This window comes from Dryas octopetala, chromosome 7, assembly GCF_963921425.1.
Source record: "Dryas octopetala chromosome 7, drDryOcto1.1, whole genome shotgun sequence".
In the NCBI taxonomy this organism is placed as follows: domain Eukaryota; kingdom Viridiplantae; phylum Streptophyta; class Magnoliopsida; order Rosales; family Rosaceae; genus Dryas; species Dryas octopetala.
Window position 1 is genome coordinate 1,151,203 of NC_141372.1, and position 20,042 is coordinate 1,171,244.

The window sequence follows — 20,042 nt, forward strand, 5'->3', positions numbered from 1 at the left end:
AAGTTAAGTCGCCAATGCTCTTTAAAGTATAGATTTCCTCCCTTTTGGGAATTACCAGAGTGCCTTCTATTGGCGTTTGTTTATCAATTTGGAGACGCAGAAAGCGGCCAATAAAATAAGGATCGGAGATGAGAGTGCACCAACACTTGGACACACACCTACATTGAAAATCCAATTTATTGGTTTTTCAATGCAAGTGTGTGTCCAAGCGTTGGTGCACTCTCATCTCCAATCCTTATTTGATTGGCCGCTTTCTGCGTCTCCAAATCGATAAACAAATGCCAATAAAACACTCCGATAAATCCCAAAGGGGAGGAAATCCTTACTAGATTTTTGTGTCCGGTGTTCGAAAGACTCATGACTGTCAACGGTTTGAAAGAACAGCCACTTGTGGTAGGGACATATAATGACTTGGTTTTGTGTTGTGCAACAGAGTACTATCAACGTGATTACTACATCTGCAATCCATACACCGCGCAATGGGTTGCTCTTCCTCCTACCCCTACTATATGGAAAGCGTCAGTACCAGTGGGATTCATCTGTGATATTCCCTATTGTAGCTATAAGGAAGACGATTGGAAAGGATATACCATCCGGGTTAATGCTGATTATAAGTGCAAGGTTGTGAGAATTCTTCCTCCTCATCCGTTTGAAGATAATTTGAAATATCATTCCTTCAAATTGAAAGTGGAGATCTTCTCTTTTGAGACTGGTGAATGGAGAGAGTCAGTTGTATTATCTCCATTAAGATTTACTTGGATCGATCACACCTTAAGCTTTGCTTACAATGGAATGTTGTATTGGTTTGCTGAAGATCAGAGCAACCGATTTGTTGGGTTGGATCCGTTCATGATCAACAACATTAACAGTTCTAGTACTAGTAGTAGTAATGGTGATGAAGTTACTGATCATTATAAATTTCATATAGTTAAATTTAATGACCCAGCTATAGCTGGACAGGACGGTGCGATCAGTACAGTTGCGAGCTTTGGTGTGTGCGGAGATTTTGTGCGGATGGCCGATATCAGGTCGTGGTTTAACTATACTCTATCTGTTTACAACTTGAAAGAAGAACAAGATGATCATGATCAGATGGTCGTCGATGGAGCTGGCAAATTTTGTTTGAAACACACGAGGTTTTATTCACTGGACCCAAACATGTTTCCAGATGATGATGATGATATTGATTTGGCGGTTCAGTTGATAGCTTTTGACCCCAATTATGAGGATATCTTGTATCTAAATATCGGTGGAGATGTGGTTGTGTGCAACATTGGTACAAGAAAGTGGTTTAAGTTACCTGCAGGAAAGACCAGACTTAATACTAATTGTCGCTTCTTCTCATTTGTGCTCCCACTGTGGCCGACACCAGTTCCTAGACTACGACAGCATGCCCATGGCGGAGGCATTAGCAGCTAGGTACTATATTGGAAGATTTAAAGTACTAAATGTTTATTGATTAATGTTGGATTATATATTTGAGTTATGTTCAGCAATGCACTTGTATTTCTGGTGACTGGATTGTTAGCTTTTATAATTTATTTTGGTCAACTGTTTCTTCCTATTATGTAATGGATCAGCAGCACTTTGAATTTAAATTATTCTGTGTTACCGTTTATTAATTAGAGCTGAAATTTTCAATTTATACATTGAGAGGCTTGAGTAAGTCCAACTGTTATTTAGTTGGATTGGACTTGCAGTAGTTTTGCTGGTACAGTTCGTATTCTGTTTTGGCTTTGTTAATTATTTGTTTCAGATTTCTCGGTGCAGTTGGTGCAATTCCTTGCTCTGGTTCATTTCTGCTTGGAGCTATGCAGCATGCCTAAAGTGATCTGCTTTCCTTTTGGGTTTGTCTAGCTGCAGGTACATTTGGCTTTCTATTAAGACTGAGCCTTGTTTTGGCTGTGTTTAATATATTGATCTCTGGTTTTGCTCTGCTAGTTGCAGTTGCAAACCTTGTTTTTGTTTTTTTAAGCCTTCATTAAGTGTTGAATTTCCAATGGACAGGTGTAAAGTAAGCATTAATAACCAACCATACACTAGAAATGGTTTACAATTAGGGCAATTGTTTCTAACGAAGAGTCTGATCATTACTTGTATTAACAGAACAAAACCTATACGTTTTCAAATGTCTCCAATGTTTGGCTGAAACAGAAGGGGATAATGGTAATCATCACCATCTGTTTTATCCTGTTGTAGAAGAGTAGAGTGGTTTATCTTATATAAAAAAAATAATAATAATAAAAAAAATTGGTTTCTGCATATCTGCAGCTGGTCTGGTAGAAAGGGTTGTTCTGCTTGGAGCATCAGTTCCAATGGAAGATGAAAGTTGGAATGATGTTAGAAAGGTAGTTGGATTTAAAAAAAAAAAAAAAGGTTAATTGGTTTCCTATGTAAGTTGTCTGTGCTGCTACTATAGTACTTATTTCTGGTTCATAGATGGTGGCTGGGAGATTTGAGAATGTTTATTCTATAAACGATTGGACATTAGGTATTGCCTTTCGGGCGAGGTCTGGATTATTTGTGTGTTGTTTAGTTTTAGCATTATCCGAGAATGGAAGAATAACAATTCTATTCTGTCTATTGATTTTGCTAAGAGGCAATTGAAGATGCTTATCAGCCTATGGTTTCAATATATCTGAGTTAAGCCCATGACATGAGTGTCGCTTGATAATCACTAATCACTCAGTTAATTGTCACAAGGGGATTTCCCACCATCCGTATACATTATTTTTGTTATTAATTCTTTGAATGTTCTGGACTTCTGGGTTTGTCCTATGCTGGTTGTAGTTGCACACCTTTCAAACTTGGTTGCCGCCATTTGGATCCAATTTTTTTACGGCTGTTATTTGCACATTTTTATTTAGCACATCCTTCCTAAAAAAAAAAAAATTCAAGAAAAAAGACTTTATACCCCATCTCTTTTTCTTGTGCAAATAACAGCACTCATTTTTTTATTATTAGTTGTTCCAACAATTTAATGAAATGTTAATTACTAATTGTATCATAATGTAAATTGACTGATAAGAACTAATATTTAATTGAAATTTTTTTAAATAATTAACTTAAACTATACTCAACACCATCACTATACCTAATAGTTCTGTATACCCAACATCTCCACTCAATTCTTTAACAAAACCCTAAACTTGACTATAATAATTTTTGTAAAATACTCAGAAGATGTGTTTAGTAGGAAACATCTGTCAATGGTGAAGCTCTATTTATGAGTAAACTGGAAAATCAAATGAGTTTGTGGAAGCTCTATTTGCAAAACATCTGTCTATAACCACACTAGATTAGAATACCATTGTGTGCACATAGAAGACTTTCAATGGCGAAGCAATTCAACCAAAAATTGGAAAACCCTATTTTATGATAGCAAATACCAACAAATATCAGTCCGAAGCCAATCTTTTTAGAGAGTTTATGTTTAGTAAATATGCTACACACTTAAAAGAAAGAAAAGAAGGCACAGCAGCCCATCAGAGTTGGCCTGCCACTGTAGTTAATACACAATTTTAATTCTAACCTATCAAGAACATACCGTACATGTATGTGGGATACTCTCTAATTTTAGTGTTATGCATATTTTTAAGTGCAACGGCAGATCTGATATTTCACAAAAGTTTAGTCTTTTCCTTGGGTGTAACTGTGTAAGGTAAATTCCTTTATCATTTACTAGGTAGTACTTCGTGTTTAATTGTACTCAAAGAACTTCCGCTTTTACTGTATATTTGAGTAGTTATGGCAGCAACAAAAAAATAAAAAAGAATATTTGAGTATTTTGAGTGACTCTCTGTCTCCATTGAATGGCAGCGGCTGGTGGGTAGTGGCTGCTGTTGATGGTGATTTTTGGTGGTGATGGTGTTGGGATTGGGAGGTGGTGGTGATGGTGTTGGGATTGGGTGTGTTTGTTGGGTATAGTAAGTAGAAATTGTTGGATGGTTTAGTTGTTGGTTTTTAGTAAAAGTAGTTTAAGAAAAGATGTTTAGTGTACTAAAGTTTTAAAACTTTTTAAATTGAAGATGAGTGTAAAAAGTGTGTTAGAACTATTGATAAAAAAATTAGGTCCGAATAACAGCACTCTTTAAATTTTATCTTATTTTATCTTTCTTTACTTTTTTTGGTTGAAGCTAAGAAGTGTTTGTTTCCACAGTACAGGTGCAAAGTAAGCATTAATAACCAACCATACACTAGAAATGCTTTCCAATTAGGGCAACCGTGTCTGACAAAACGTTTGATCATTACTTTTCATAGCACCCAATTACTAAAGTAAGAAAGGATTATATTGCATGAACATGCTCCTACTGGACTACGCCAACTGCTGTTTGTAAAAGAGTTAACTTCTCATGGAGAAGCTGCCCTTTCGGTCACAAAAGATAGTTAGATGATGGTGTGAAGTCTATGCAACCATGAACTAGTAAATCCAAGACAAAAGGCAGAAGTTTCAGCCTTTTGGGATGAACTAGTAAAGTCTATTCTATAAACGATTGGTCACTGGGTATTGCCTTTCGGGCAAGGTATGGATCATTTGTGTGTTCTTTATTTTTAGCATTACCCGAGAATGGAAGAATAACAATTCTATGCTCACTATTGATTTTGCAAGAGGCAATTGAAAATGCTTATCAGCCTATGGTTTCAATATAACTGAGTTAAGCCCATGACATGAGTGGCGCTTGATAATCACTAATCAGTCAGTGAATTGTCAGAAGAGAATTTCCCACCATCCATATACATGATTTTTGTAATTAATTCTTTGAATGTTCTGGTTCTGTCCCTCTGCTGGTTGTAGTTGCACACCTTTTTTATTTTCTCTTATTTTTTTGACATCTCATGGCCCTGTTAAAAAAACCAAGTTGAAGCTAAGAAGTGTTTATTTTCCACAGCACCGGTGCAAAGTAAGCATTAATAACCAACCACACACTAGAAATGCTTTCCAATTAGGGCAACTGTGTCTAACGAAGAGTTTGATCATTACTAGGATTAACAGGACATGGTAAAGTCTATGCAACCATGAACTAATAATCCACGACAAAAAACAGAAGTTTCAGTTTGGAAAAATATCAATTAAAGGGTCACATATCATGAAGATCTGGGGATGACAAGGAAGAGCTAAATCAGGCACCATGTCCAGATATAATGTTGTTAAAAACCCACACCACATAACATGAGACTCGACTCAAAACAGGAAAAGAGACAAAAATAAGAACATGGTAAACAATGTTATTGTCATCAATCGCCAAGGTTGAGAAGCAGACCCCATTCTTCATAAGCACATCCTAAGGTGCAACCTGCATCACTGCCAGAAATAAATTAGCAGACTAAAAAATATCTGACCATCACCCTCCCCACCCTCTTTCCTCAATACATGCACACACATTGTGGAAAAAATGTGTGACAATATCATTTTCATAAGCTAAATTCCTTTGAACTGATGTTTTCAATGCAGAATTAACAACTAAGAACATGCACAGCCGGCCTCCTTATGATTCACACTGTGTATGAATGAGCTTGATGTCAACCACTCCAATTTTTGTAATATATCAAACTTATATTATGCCATTTCTAATTTAAGCTCATAACACAATAACACATTCATATACATTCTCAGAATAGTGTTTTATTAATTATTTAAAGTGCAGAATTCACAGATGTTGCTAATATCTTATACAAAACAAAATTGTTTCCAACATGATTAACAGAGTGGCTACAGAATCAGAAAAATACAAAAACTTGTACTTCAACAGCAAATCCCTGTAAAAATTTTCTAGCAATGAGATTTCAATAAAGTCGCTTTTCAACAATTTGTGCATCATCCAACATGTACTGGTGCATCAATAAAATCATGTGTGTATCACATGATTTTTGAAAAAAACTACTAATTATTCCTCTTAAAGATATGGGAAACCTTAGCCATTGGCAAGTCCAAGAGCCGCCAATAGTCATTACCTACATCTCACTTTTTTTTTTTTTTTCCCCATTTAAACTTTTATACACCAAAACTCGACCATTTCAGACTAACCAATGAACATTAAAGCAAGTTTTGTTTAGAGTTTAACAATTTCTTAGTGTCCAGGTAAGTTTTCGATTTAATACAATGGTGGGTTTTGTTAATACAAAAGTTGGTTCAGAACATCTGTGTAGTCCATTCAAACATTATTGCTTTCCAAGATATAAAAAAGTTTACAAAATTTTAACACTACAAGATATTTTCTTCCAATATGAACATAAAACTGACCTGGACAACTTATTTTCTGGAGATCAGTTGATCAAGCATTGCTTGTATTCCAACAAACTGCGACTGCATCTTGTCTTCCATTCCTTCAATTTTCTGCTGGAGTTCTCCAATGGATTCCTTCGTTCCATCATACTCCAATGGACCAGTTTGCTTGGAAATTGTATGATGTGCTGGAAGATAAAAAGAACCACAAGATAATAAAATGGAATGAGGATGGTACTGTTGTTAATATTTCTGACAGAGAAAAATGTGGAACGGAGTTGGTTCCAAAGCTGGGGATCAGAAACTCCGCAATCTATAGAACATTCTACGAAGCTTTGCACTCTCGTGTAAGTATTAAACTGAACTTTTTCAGCGGTTTATTTAACTTTTTTCTCATTGGTTATTCGAAACTTTTCACTTTTTTGATTGGAAGGGTTTCAAGTATTCGAATGGCAGATTCCATTCGTAGAATGTTCTATAGATTGCGGAGTTTCCGATACCCAGCTTTGGAACCAACTCCGTTCCACATTTTTCTCTGTCAGAAATATTAACAACAGTACCATCCTCATTCCATTTTATTATCTTGTGGTTCTTTTTATCTTCCAGCACATCATACAATTTCCAAGCAAACTGGTCCATACTGAAGGTCTTCAAACCTATTGTCTACCACCTCCAGGCTCGTGTTTTAATTGAAATCACATTATATTTATTTTTGACTTCCACCAATCGATCAAATATATCAAGAACTAGATGATTGATTGTTAAAAAGAATGTTAAAGAAACAAATATTCACCCAACAGAAACCTAAAGAAAAAGATTTGTAGTTGTTAGGGTTTACCTAAAGACACCACTATACAATCAATCGGAGGGCAAGAAACCTAAAGAAAGAGATTTGTAGTTGTTAGGGTTTGCCCCCGGTGGCGTCGCCAACAACCATAGCCGAGTCTTGCTGGTCATCGCTACCCCCAATCCCCAGGGTCGGGTCCTCCTACTCGTCGGAAATCGGCATGCCACCAAAAATCGGGGTTCCGGTTTTGGAATCGTGTCCAATCCATTGATCAAAATCATCCGAATTCGGTTGATCGAAAATGATATGGCCGCCTCCGCAGCTCTGGCCTCCACGTGTTTGTTCTCCCGCGAACATTGGAATCGACGCGTCATGGAGATTGGTAGTGTCAATCCCAAAAGGAACGTCATCATCTGACCTGGAGAAGTCGATTCCCTTAATTAAGCCTTCTACGGTATCGTCGCCATCAACTACTTTCTGCTTTTTTTTTCTTTGGGTCAGCGTCATGATCACGCTCAGCCATATCTGTATTTTGTAGCGTTTGGTAACAGAGAAAATTACATGCGGAAAATATCAGGGTCTCTCACTCACTATTCGGCTTCGGTTGCCTTTTATGTTGCGGGTTGAAACCCAGATTCGATATGGCCGGAAATAAACCCGGCCCAACTTCTCTCTCGGCTCAAATCAAGAAAAAGCCTCGCATTTATTTTTGGCTTATTCACACCATTGCTCCCTGTGAGATACACTTTTTTTCACTTTGCCCCCTGAAACTTAAATTCTCTCAGTTTGTCACCTGAACTTCACACAGTTGTTGCAAAAGACTCTATGCCGTCAACTCTGTCAATTTTTCCATTAAAATAGCTGACGTGATACCTATATGGCATGAGTGAGACCATTTTTTAGTTATGTAAGATCCATGTGAACAAAAAAAATAATAAAAAACCATTTTTAAACTAAAAAATAATAAGATCCATGTCAATTTTTTATAATTTTTTTTGTCCACATGGATCTTACATAACTAGAAAAGGGTCTCACCCATGCCATATAGGTGCCACGTCAGCTATTTTAACTGAAAAATTGACAGAGTTGACGACATAGGGTCTTTTGCAACAACTGTGTGAAGTTCAGGTGGCAAACTGAGAGAATTTAAGTTTCAGGGGGCAAAGTGAAAAAAAGTGTATCTCACAAGGGGCAATGATATGAATAAGCCTTTATTTTTTTGGTTGATGAAACCTCCTAAAACATTTGGGAAATTCTAAAAGGACGAATTTTTTTCATTTTCAAATATGTTAGCATTCCCAATGAAATCAATTTATTCTTAAAAAACATGTTTATTGATTTTTTTTATTTCTATTCATCGAAAGTTACATTTTGTTCAATTTTGGCATCTCACCAGTTGGCTCTGAGTTACATTTTGTTCAATTTTGGCATCTCACTGTTGGCTGGCAGTAAACAAGGAGTAAAATTTCGGTTTCGATTAAAATTTTAATTTTGATAAAATTAGACAAAAATAACAAAAATTATTATCAAAATACAAAAATTTTGAATGAAATTTTACTATATATTTATGTAACATATTATCTACTATATTAATAAAAAATATTGAAGAAACCAAATTATATAATAGGTTTCATATGATATAAAGTGAATATAATGCGAGATAGAGACAAATACTGTTAAAAAAATTAAGGCATAAATTCAATTTAGACACATAATTATATATGTCATTTCAACGAGATCTACGAACTTTAAAATATTTCAAATATACACCTAATTTATTATCTAAATTGAAAAATGGACTTCCATCCATCGATTTGTTGAGAGATCAGTTAAATGTCAGTTTGGCTTTTGCTGACGGGGATTCATTGGCGACGTAGCGCCAACTCAGCATACATTTCGTGCCAAATGAGCTACATATGTCCAACGGACACGGGCTCACACACTTATCACCTCTTTTCTGCTCGTCGAACACTCTCTTGACCATTTAGTCTCTCAAAAACATCACTTTTTCCCTTAAATTCGAATATAAATCCCTCACTTGTGTTCAACGAGCGAGAAAGAGATGAGTTTGTGGGCCCGTGTCAGAGGTTAGGTAGACAAGTATCACCGTGTCGCTCATTTGGTGGGAAAAGTTTGCTGAGATGGCGCTACGTCGCTAAGTAATCCCGATCAGTAAAAGCCAAGCTGGCATTTAACTGATCTCTCAACGAATCAATGGACGGAATTCTATTTTTCAATTTAGATAGTAGATCGGGTGTATATTTGAAATATTTTAAAATTCGTGGACCTCGTTAAAATGGCATATATAGTTATGTGTCTAAATTAAATTTATACCAAAAATTAATAATTATATAAATAACACTTCAAATTTATTTATATCACAATATTAAATCATAAATTAAATAAATATTCAATAAAACATATTAGGATTTAGAGTTTAAAAACAATTAAATGAAATCCCAAAAAGCCAAACCAAACTTCAAATGAAACTTTAAAACTTTTTTTTTTTTCTTTCTAATTGCCCAAATGTCACAAATCCTAATCAACTCTAAACCCCCTTTTTTTATTTTTTTATTTTTTCTTTTCTTTTCGTGGACGCCTTTCATCCATATGCCAAAAATTTGAAGCTCCAATATGTGGATAGTTAATCCAGGAAGTACAAGCATGAAGTTGGGGAAAAGGAAGAAACAAAGTCTTTTACTTTCCTTGTCTAAATTAACCTGTATTATTTGACCCAAAAAATTGACTTGTATTTTTTTTTATTCCCATGACTATCGAAATATATGGCTACATTGTTAATCAATGATGATTGGCAACATGAAATTGAATACAACCTACATGATCATGAACAAGTTTGTATAAGGACATAGACCTGCGAATTCATAATTCATACAATTTTGGATAAAAAATGGGTTAATTACCCTTTGGCATTCTAGAGACTAGGGGTCTATCTCAGTACACATGTACTCTTTATCTTTTCAATTTTTTAAATATCAAACTTTAACTTTCCAAAATTTTTTTTTTTGGCCAAGAACAAAAGGATTCCATTCAAAAAAGCCACAAAGGCAGCAACAAAACAAGGGAAGCAAATATCTAGAAAATTCAAACAGAACCAAAATAGAAAGCTACAGCAGATAGAAGAAAAAAACTAAAAAATCAATCCAGAGGAAGTCCATCAGCCACCAAAACTCCAAGCAAGGAAGATGGGGGTGTCTCCACCCAACCCTCTGGGCATAGCTTCCTTCTAGATAGCATAGCAACTGCATTAGCAGCACCATTAGCTTTGCTTGGCACCCAAGACAACCTCACAAAATCAAACTGAGAGGCAAGATGCCAAATCTCCTCCACAATTGGAACAATACGCCAGTCCATCTGTTGACTTGATTTATCACAAGCTTTGATAATTGTTTGAGCATCAGACTCAATTACAACCTTTGTAAGACCAGACTTCTGAGCACATATTAAATCTTCTCTCACTGATAGAGCTTCCACCACAGACACAGAATAAGATAAGCAATGAACATAACTTCCTCCAATGACACAAGCCCTGCTATCCTTTATAACCACCCCAAGACCAGCCTCGTGAGAAGCTTGATCCCAAGATCCATCTGTATTGACTTTCAATTCAGGATCACAAGGGGGAGCCCAATCCACATGATCATTAAAAATGGAGGAGGGAGGCAGAGCAATAGAAGGATTATACATACACTCAAGATATTTAACAAGCTCTTTTAGCAGATAGACCAACCCACACAGGATCTGGAAAAGATTTTTGAAACACAGCCTTACATCTGGCCTTCCAAATATTCCAAATAATAAAACAATTCCAAGAGAGAATATATTCAGAGTCCTTCTTCCAATAATCCAATACCTCCAATAACCAAGAATCAAAAGTAGAAATTGCAGCCTTATCAATCTTGTACTCCAAACAATCAAACCAAACTGCATTAACTCAAGAGCATAATAAGAGCATATGTTCAGTGGTTTCAGCATACTCACCACATAAAGGGCACAAAGCATTAGGAATGATCTTTCTTTTCCACCTAGAAGCCACAACATTTTGCAAAACCTTCCACAAAAACAATTTAATTTTTGGTAGAGACTTGGCCTTCCAAATAATGCTTCAAAGCCTACCATCCACCTGATGAGAAGAATGACTAGAAACCAAATTTGGAATTTCCATATGAGAATGGCGCCAATGATAACCAATTTTGACTATGTAACTACCAGACTTAGAGAAAGGCTAAACAAACCTGTCATGATGAATTCTGGGGCCAATATGGATTTCCTCAATTCTTCTTTGCATCTCATCATCAATATAAAAAGAGACTTGACTAAAATCCCATGTCCAAGAGCTTTGATCAATGAGCTCAGATACTACTTAAGGGACATCAGAGGCACTATGGACAACTTGATCCAAAAGGGGGGAATTAAGACCTGGAATCCAAGTATCCCTCCAAATGTTGACAGAAACCCCATCAATGACTTGCCATCTACCACCAGAAAGAAACAAATCTCTTCCCTCAAGCAAACTGCTCCAGGCCCAAGTAGTCCTTCCACCTTTTTTGGCATATAAGAGACTAGAATTTGGAAAGTATATACCTTTCAAAACCCTAGCCCACAGAGAGTCTAGTTCTTGAAGAAGCCGCCAAGCTTGCTTTGCTAGTAAATTAAGCCAAGTTAAAATCAGCCAAATTCCTAAAGCTCATGCCTCCATTGCACTTTGGTAATCCTAACCTGTCCCAGTTAATCCAGTGGATCTTTCTCTCCTCATCTTTTTGACCCCACCAAAAATTTGACATTAAAGAATTTAACTCATCACATACTGCTTGTGGAAACTTAAAAATGGCCATTGGATATGCAGGGACAGCACAAGGCTTTCAGCAAAACCTCCCTGCCAGCAGAAGATAAGAATAAGCCATGCTTCCAACCTTTGATCTTCTTAGCCAATCTTTCTTTCAGATATGCCAAAGAGTCTTTTTTTTATCTCCCCCAAATGGTTGGTAAACCTAGATACTTTCCAGGATTTAAAGCAGCCTCCATATTCATGATGGAACAAATCTCAGCTCTAACATCATTATTAGTGTTAGGACTGAAAAATAAAGTGGATTTTTCATAGTTAACCAACTGGCTTGAAGCTTCACCGTAGTCTTCCAAGATCTATCTCATTACCATACAATTCACCATAGAGGCTTTAAGGAAGAAAAGGGAATCATCAGGAAAAAATAAGTGAGAAATAATAGGGCCTGACCTACTCAATCTTATTCCTTTCAAACTTCCTCTGGACTGCATCTTGAACCATCTTAGAAAGTACATCTCCCACAAAAAGAAATAAGTAAGGGGATAAAGGGTCCCCCTGCCTCAATCCTCTTGAAGGAAAGAAGAAAGAACCAGGTTTACCATTGATGTGGATAGAAAGAGAAACAGTTTTAACACATTCCATGATTAGATGAACCCATCTTGCATCAAAACCCATTCTCAACATTGTAGCTTCCAGAAAATCCCACTCAACCTGGTCATATGCCTTATTCATATCCACTTTCAAACCTAACTTACCAGTGATACCCTCCCTCTTAATCTTTATATGATGAAAAGCTTCATGTGCAATAAGTATATTATCTTGTATTTGTCTCCTAGCCACAAAAGCACCTTGAAAGGGAGAGACAATCTCAGGCATGAAAGGCTTCAGTCTATTTGCAAGTACCTTGGACAGAATCTTATAAGAAAAGTTGCAACAACCAATTGGTCTAAATTGAGAAAATTCCTCAGGCGCTACAACTTTAAGAATAATCACCACTCTAGTCGTATTCATGGATTGCAGCACATAACCCTCATTATAAAAAGCCTTAACAGCCCTATTAACAACATCTTGCACTATTTCCCAATGTTTTTGATAGAAAATTCCAGAAAAACCATCTGGACCTGGAGCTTTCAGTGCTCCTAAATCAAAGACAGCTACCTTAATTTCCTCAAGAGTGATAGGGGAAAGAAAAGCAGCATTCATACTTTCAGTAACCACAGGAGTCACACAAGAGAGAGAGCTTTATCCAAACTTCGAGGCCCAACTAAGGTAAAAAGCTGCTTAAAATAACTCAAGAAACCACTATGGATATCTTCTTCTTTCTGTAACCAATCCCCATTCAAATCCTTGATGCAGAAAACTTTATTAAACTGTCTTCTTTGAATAGTAGATAGATGAAAAAATTTAGTGTTTTTGTCTCCCTGTTGAAGCCAATCCACTCTTGATCTTTGCTTCCAATACATCTTCTCCCCTTCCCAAAGAAGCTTAATTTTACTTGTAAGAGCATGAATTCTTTCCTTGCACATTTTTTCACAAGGTAGATTCTGCTCCTGAGAAAGCTTTTGCATAAGTAAACGGATCTGTCTCAAATTATTACCACAGTGCTTTTTACTCCAATTTGTCAGATTATGAGCACAAGAACGTAAATTCTTGTCCCATCTAATAGCAGCATGATCAATATGATCTGACAGCCAAGAATCTTCTATCACTTTTTTGCACTCTTCACTTTTAAGCCATTTAGCTTCAAATTTGAAAAGCCATGGAGATCTAATTTCTTTATCACCTTTAACTATTGGTGCATCACTGACTGAACACAACTGCATATTGAATCTCTCCAAGACTCGATTAATATATCCTTATCCTTTTTGAGACAGTCCTAGCAGTCCTCGAGATCGATCCCTAAAGATCTCTATGCCACTAACATAAGCTGCCTCACCCATATCAACCATCTTAAAGTTATTGGCAAGATATTCCTTGGTTTCGTGTAACAAACCAAGATCACTACTAGCTAACAAAATATCATCCACGTACATAACCAAAAAGATAAACTTACTCCCACTGATTTCCAGACATATCACTAATCAACAGTGTTTTCCTTAAATTCAAATGAGGTAATGATATCATTAAACCTTATATACCATTGCCTAGAAGCTTGTTTAAGCCCGTAAATGGATTTCTTTAATTTGCAAGCTAAATTTTCTTTTCCTTTCTTTGCAAACCCTTCAGGTTGCTCCATGTAGATATCTTCATCCAAATTCCCATTCAGAAAAGCGGTTTTCACATCCATTTGATGTAACTCTAAGTCATAATGATCTACAAGTGCTATGATGATTCTAAGTGAGTCCTTTTTAGACACTGGAGTGGACGTCTCTTTATACTCAATGCCTTACTTCTGAGTGAAACCTTTGGCCACAAGTCTAGCCTTATATCGCTCGATATTGCCTTTAGCATTGCGCTTGGTCTTAAAGACCCATTTACAACCGACTTTCTTACAATTATTAGGTAATTCGATGAGATCCCAGACACAATTCTGGTCCATTGATTTCAACTCTTCATTCATGACATCTATCCATTTACCAGATTCATCACTTTCAATGGCTTGTGAAAATGAAACCGGATCTTTCTTAATCCCAATATCATAATCAGATTCCTGTAGATACACCACATAGTCATCTGTAATGGCAACCCTTCTTTCTCTATGAGATCTTCTCAGAACTACCGGTTGTGGTGGTTCTACAACATTTTCAATGACGATATCTTCATGGAGTGGAAATGCATTTTCATTATGTTGTTCATTCACCTCAGGTAGCGGAGCATTCTGAGGAATAACAACATTATCTTGAAGAGGAAAAGGTTGTAGGATATCCACTCTTATTTCTTCAAGATTCACCTTTCGTGATTCTTCACTCCCACTAATTTCGCCATTCTCTAGGAATCTAGCATTGCCAGTTTCAACTATCCTCATACTATGGTTAGGACAATAAAATCTATACCCTTTAGACTTTTCTGGATAACCCATGAAATATCCAGATATTGTTCTTGAGTCTAACTTTTTTCTCATGTGGGTTAAAGATTCTTGCTTCCGTTGGACAACTCCAAACATGTAAATGTCTTAGACTAGGTTTCCTACCAGTCCACAACTCAAAAGGAGTTGTTGGGACTGCCTTACTAGGAACTTTGTTTAAGATATACATTGATGTCTTTAAAGCTTCACTCCACAATGATTTAGGTACAGTAGTAAAACTCATCATACTTCTAACCATGTCTAAAAGCGTACGGTTACGCCTTTTAGCAACTCCATTCTGATGTGGCGTACCTGGCATTGTGTATTGAGCACAAATACCATGCTTTTCAAGGAATTTGGCAAATGGGCCAGGATTTTGTCCTGACTCATCATATCTACCATAAAACTCTCCACCTTTATCTGATCTCACAATTTTAACCTTTCTATCTAATTGTCTCTCGACCTCAGTAATGTACACCTTAAGGATGTCAATGGCTTGAGACTTTTCATGTATTAGATATACATAACCATAACGAGATAGATCATTTATGAAGGTGATAAAGTACCTCTCTCCAGTAAAACATGGAATGGTGAGTGGTCCGCAAATATCTGTATGTATTATCTTAAGAAGCTCAGTGCTTCTTGTGGCACCTTTCTTAGTGTGTTTGGTTTGCTTTCCCTTAATGCAATCCACACACACTTCAAAATCAATGAACTCTAGATTATTCAAAATTCCGTTCTTCACCAATCTCTCAATTCTATCCCTAGAGATATGCCCCAGTCTTCTATGCCACAAGATTGAAGATTTTTCATTAATTAGGCCATGTTTTAAACCAACATTTGAATGCAGGGTTACTAAAGATTGTGCAAACTCATGATTCAAAGAAATTTTATATAAACCATCATATAAAATACCATAACCAACTATAACTGAATTAAACATCAAACTGAGTTTTCTACAACCAAATAAAACTGAATATCCAGCAACATCCAATGTAGATAAAGAAACTAAATTCCTAGAAATCGAAGGTACATAAAAAGTGTTCATAAGATCCATCTGATGACCCGTCTCAAGGAGTAAGCGATAGGTTCCAACAGCTACCACTTCTGCTTTAAGACGGTTCCCCATATAGACAAATCTTTCACTTTCCTTGAGTTTCCGGCTTATAAGGTATCCCTCCATTGAATTTGTTATGTGAGTTGTGGCCCCAGAGTCAATCCACCAAGTATTAGAAGGAACTTCAGCAAGATTTGATTCATAACATACAAAATAAGTATTCATACCTTTCTTTTCGAACCAAGCCTTACGCTTGTTGCAATCTTTCTTCACATGTCCTTTCTTGCCACATAAGTAGCGCGCATTTGACAATGAAGTTACTTCCATGGCCCTGGCTACTTTCCCCAGGTCCATTTCTTTTAATTGGTGGAAATTTCTTTCCTCTTTTCTTAAAACCTCCTTGAGTTACAACCAGCACAGTTTGATGCCCTTCCTGCCTTAATCCCACTTCCTCTTGAATACACATACCAGTCAACTCATTCAAATTCCACTTATCTTTGTGAGTGTTATAGTGGATCTTAAATGGGCCGAACTGAGCAGGAAGTGAGTTGAGAATGAACTGCACCAAAAAAGATTCATCCACCTGCATGCATTTCAAGGGCTCTAAGTTTTGCAGCTTTGTCAGTCATATTAAGGATATGATCCTGAACTCCCTTGTTACCATCATATTTCATAGTAGTTAATTCTGCCATGAGTGTGCCTGCAAGTGACTTATCAGCTGATTTAAAGCGTTATTTCACAGCAGTTAAGTATTCCATTGCACTATCAGTCTGAAGATCGAAGGGATGTCTTGATGTTATTTGCAATAGTCATCCTCATAAACATAAGACTGAGTCTGTTTGATCTCTCCCAGGCTTTCAAAACCTGTTCTGCATCATCATTAGCTTCTTCAGGTCTTTCAACCAAAAGAGCCATGTCAAGATCTAACACACCCAGCGTAAATTGAACCTGCTCATACCATTCAGAAAAGTTTGACCCATTGAGGGTCGGAATGCTAGATGCATGGGAGTGCAAAGAAGTGAGGACATTCACTGTAATAAAAATATCAATGCTCACGTTAAGGCTAAAAGTCTTTAACATAGAATTTTAATATTAATCAAATATAGACAATTGATATCACTATGATAACTCCTTTGGGCGAAACCTTAGTATATCTAGTGTCTACTACAAATATTATCACCTATAAAGGTCTAATGTATTTTATGTCACTTACATAGTTAGACATGTTACCTTTGGGTATCTAAATCTACCTTACTTAATTACATAAATTACATTATCCCATCCAGTTCATAATTAATTGAAGATGACTTCCTTTGGGTTCGTCTCAATCTCCTAATTATGACTGCCATCGAGAATATTATTGTCTTTTATATCATTTTGTAATGATTAATCTTTCATGTAATTTAATATTCATGAAGCTTATTAATTTGGGTCACTTCGGCGACTATCAAACAATAAACTATATGAATACAAAATTAACCAACAATATTCTCTAATAAATTTCATACAATATCAATTCTCTAATGTAGAACACTAACAGTTTAAATAAAAGTATGAAACCATTAATCAATTTGAGATCTAGATGAAATACTGAACAAGAAACCACTCACAGTTTCGATATCATTCTTGTAATTTGTATTGGAAACAAATAAAATGATCAACAATAATTCTAGTTAATTAAAGTTCTACCAAATATCAAATAATTCTAAGATACATTGATTCATAACCATGCTCTAATACCAATTGTTAGAAAATCAATGAATAAAATTATGTGGAACTTCAACACTTGAATACAATATATCTTAAGGATAATGAAGTTAAGATCAGAGTTACATACCGTTGTTGGCCATTGAGAATTGATAGAGACTGATGATTGAAACTTTTTAGACAAATCTTAATCCTGAGACTTCTTCTACTCTCTGACTCTCTTTACACATGTTATTTCTTTTACTGATGGAATAGTTAAGTTACTCAATATGTTCAAGGGTCTGTGTACGTCTATTATAGAGGAGAGTAGAGAGCCACGTAAACTGATAAGAACGTACTATTTAGAAAACCACCCATCATGGACTTTTATCTAAAAGCAGTTATGTGTTTACTGGCTTCCTAAATTTGTGGAGTCCAATATACATGAAAACATGTAGTGGGTAAATGGGTCACCAATGTGAAACTAACATGATCTTGTTGTATGTCATTGTAGAATTATATAGCATCTTATGTACACACTCAAACATGCATATATATATATTAACAATTTATGTGAAATTAAATCATATATATTATTCTTCAGATCGATAAAGAAAATAGAAACAGAGAAATCAATTTATTATTCTTGTTCCCCTTGGAGTTGGGTTTCATTCCCCATGTACAGATATTGATAATGGGGCAGGCTAGAGAAACTTATTAATCCATCAATAAAACTAGTGTACTAGTAGCAACAATATCGATCAATTATCAAAGTTCTAAATAAAATAATGAAAGCGGCATTGACAAATGGGGCAGGTTCGAGGAGAGCTGCTGACCCGAGCGTCAATACAGTTGGAATGGAATGCATGAGCACATGCCGTGAGAACACGGCAGGAATCGCCATCCATGAAAACCTTGTCGCACATACTACATTGTTGACTCACTAATTGATAACGGAAGTTATTGTAATCTGTCGCCGGCGGCAGTACTTTCTTCATTCCAAATTTTATCCGAAGTTTGTCAACTATGGTCAAGAGCACGAAAGCGTTCACCACATAAAAAGTTAAGTCGCCAATGCTCTTAAAAGTAAAGAGCATAAGAGAAATATAGCTCACACCTGGAGATTCACATGCCAGAAAAAACACAGGCAATAGAATAACAACAAATTTGACCACAGAAGTCATCGTCCATTCATAAGAATAATGACCAATACCGAAACATGTCAAACAAGGTTTGAAATTGAAGATCATAGGACGTGCCATGGTTAATCGTGTTTGTTATATGCTGCTTAATTGTATTGGGTTTCATTGTGAAGTTGGTCATTTATATATTGGGTGTTCTCAATCATTTAATGGGAAACTTTGTTAATAGCCTCCATTATATATGCCTTAATTATCTCCACTAATTTGTCTTAATTTTCTCCTTTAATTCCATACATATTGATTTTTCCTTGTAATCAAATCTTATCTTATTTTATCTAGTCGCATAATAATACACACACGTACATTTTGTAATCTTTATCTCAATTAAAAAAAAGAAATTCAATATTATTATATTACGACGTATGAATATATAAATATATGATTATTGTGAAGTTGCCAATTTAATTGGATAGATATGTACATTAATTTGTACACCATTTCGTATAACCAATTCCAGCTGGATATCTAAAACGGAGTCAATCCAAAAAAAAAAAAAACCAAGCTGGAAATTAAGTATTGGTTAATTAATTAAGGTGATTTAGCTAGAAGTCTAGAACCAAAGAAATTAGCAATTAAGCTTAAATCATGGATTACCTCAAAAATAGCTTAAATCATGGATTGATTGAAATAATTAGGCTATAGAGTGATAGGGATATCTTTTTGTACTACACATTTTCCTTGTAATCAAATCTTATCTTATTTTATCTAGTTATATAATAATACACACACATATATTTTGTCATCGTGATCTCAATTAAAATAAAAAAAAAATTCAATTACGTACTATTATTACGACATATGATTATATGAATACTGTGAAGTTGTCAATTTAATTGGATAGACATGTACATTAATTTCTACACCCTTTCATACAAGTATATAACCGATTCTAGTTGAATATCTAAAACCGAGTCGATCCAAAAAAAAAAAAAATGAAGACCAAGCTGGAAATTATGTATTGATTAATTAATTAAGGTGATTTGTCTAGAACCAAAGAAATTAGCAATAAGCTTAAATCATGGATTACCTCAATAAAAACTTAAATTTAAATCATGGATCGATTCGAATAATTAAGCTATCAATGTGAGAGGATATCTTTTTGTACTACAGATTTTAACAAAAGAGAAAATTACATGCGTCTGCCGGGAGTCGAACCCGGGTCTATTGCTTGGAAGGCAATTATCCTAACCGTTGGACTACAAACGCTTTTTATGCTAATCAAGTCTCAGTTTAAATCATATACCATACCATTATCCACTTGAATCATAAACTCATTGAGCAC

General features: G+C 35.7%; 1 long non-coding RNA gene and 1 other non-coding gene across 2 annotated transcripts; both read right to left on the reverse strand.

The window, feature by feature from the left end:
* Positions 1-5,048: 5,048 nt before the first annotated feature.
* LOC147278165 (uncharacterized) lies at positions 5,049-7,576 on the reverse strand. The gene is made up of 2 exons (XR_015123518.1): positions 6,242-7,576; positions 5,049-5,294 (listed from the first exon to the last, which is right to left on the reverse strand). It is a non-coding gene; the product is annotated as an uncharacterized LOC147278165 (long non-coding RNA).
* A 12,318-nt stretch (positions 7,577-19,894) lies between these two features.
* On the reverse strand, positions 19,895-19,966 carry TRNAG-UCC (transfer RNA glycine (anticodon UCC)). Its single transcript has one exon. It is a non-coding gene; the product is annotated as a tRNA-Gly (tRNA).
* Between the last annotated feature and the right edge of the window lie 76 nt (positions 19,967-20,042).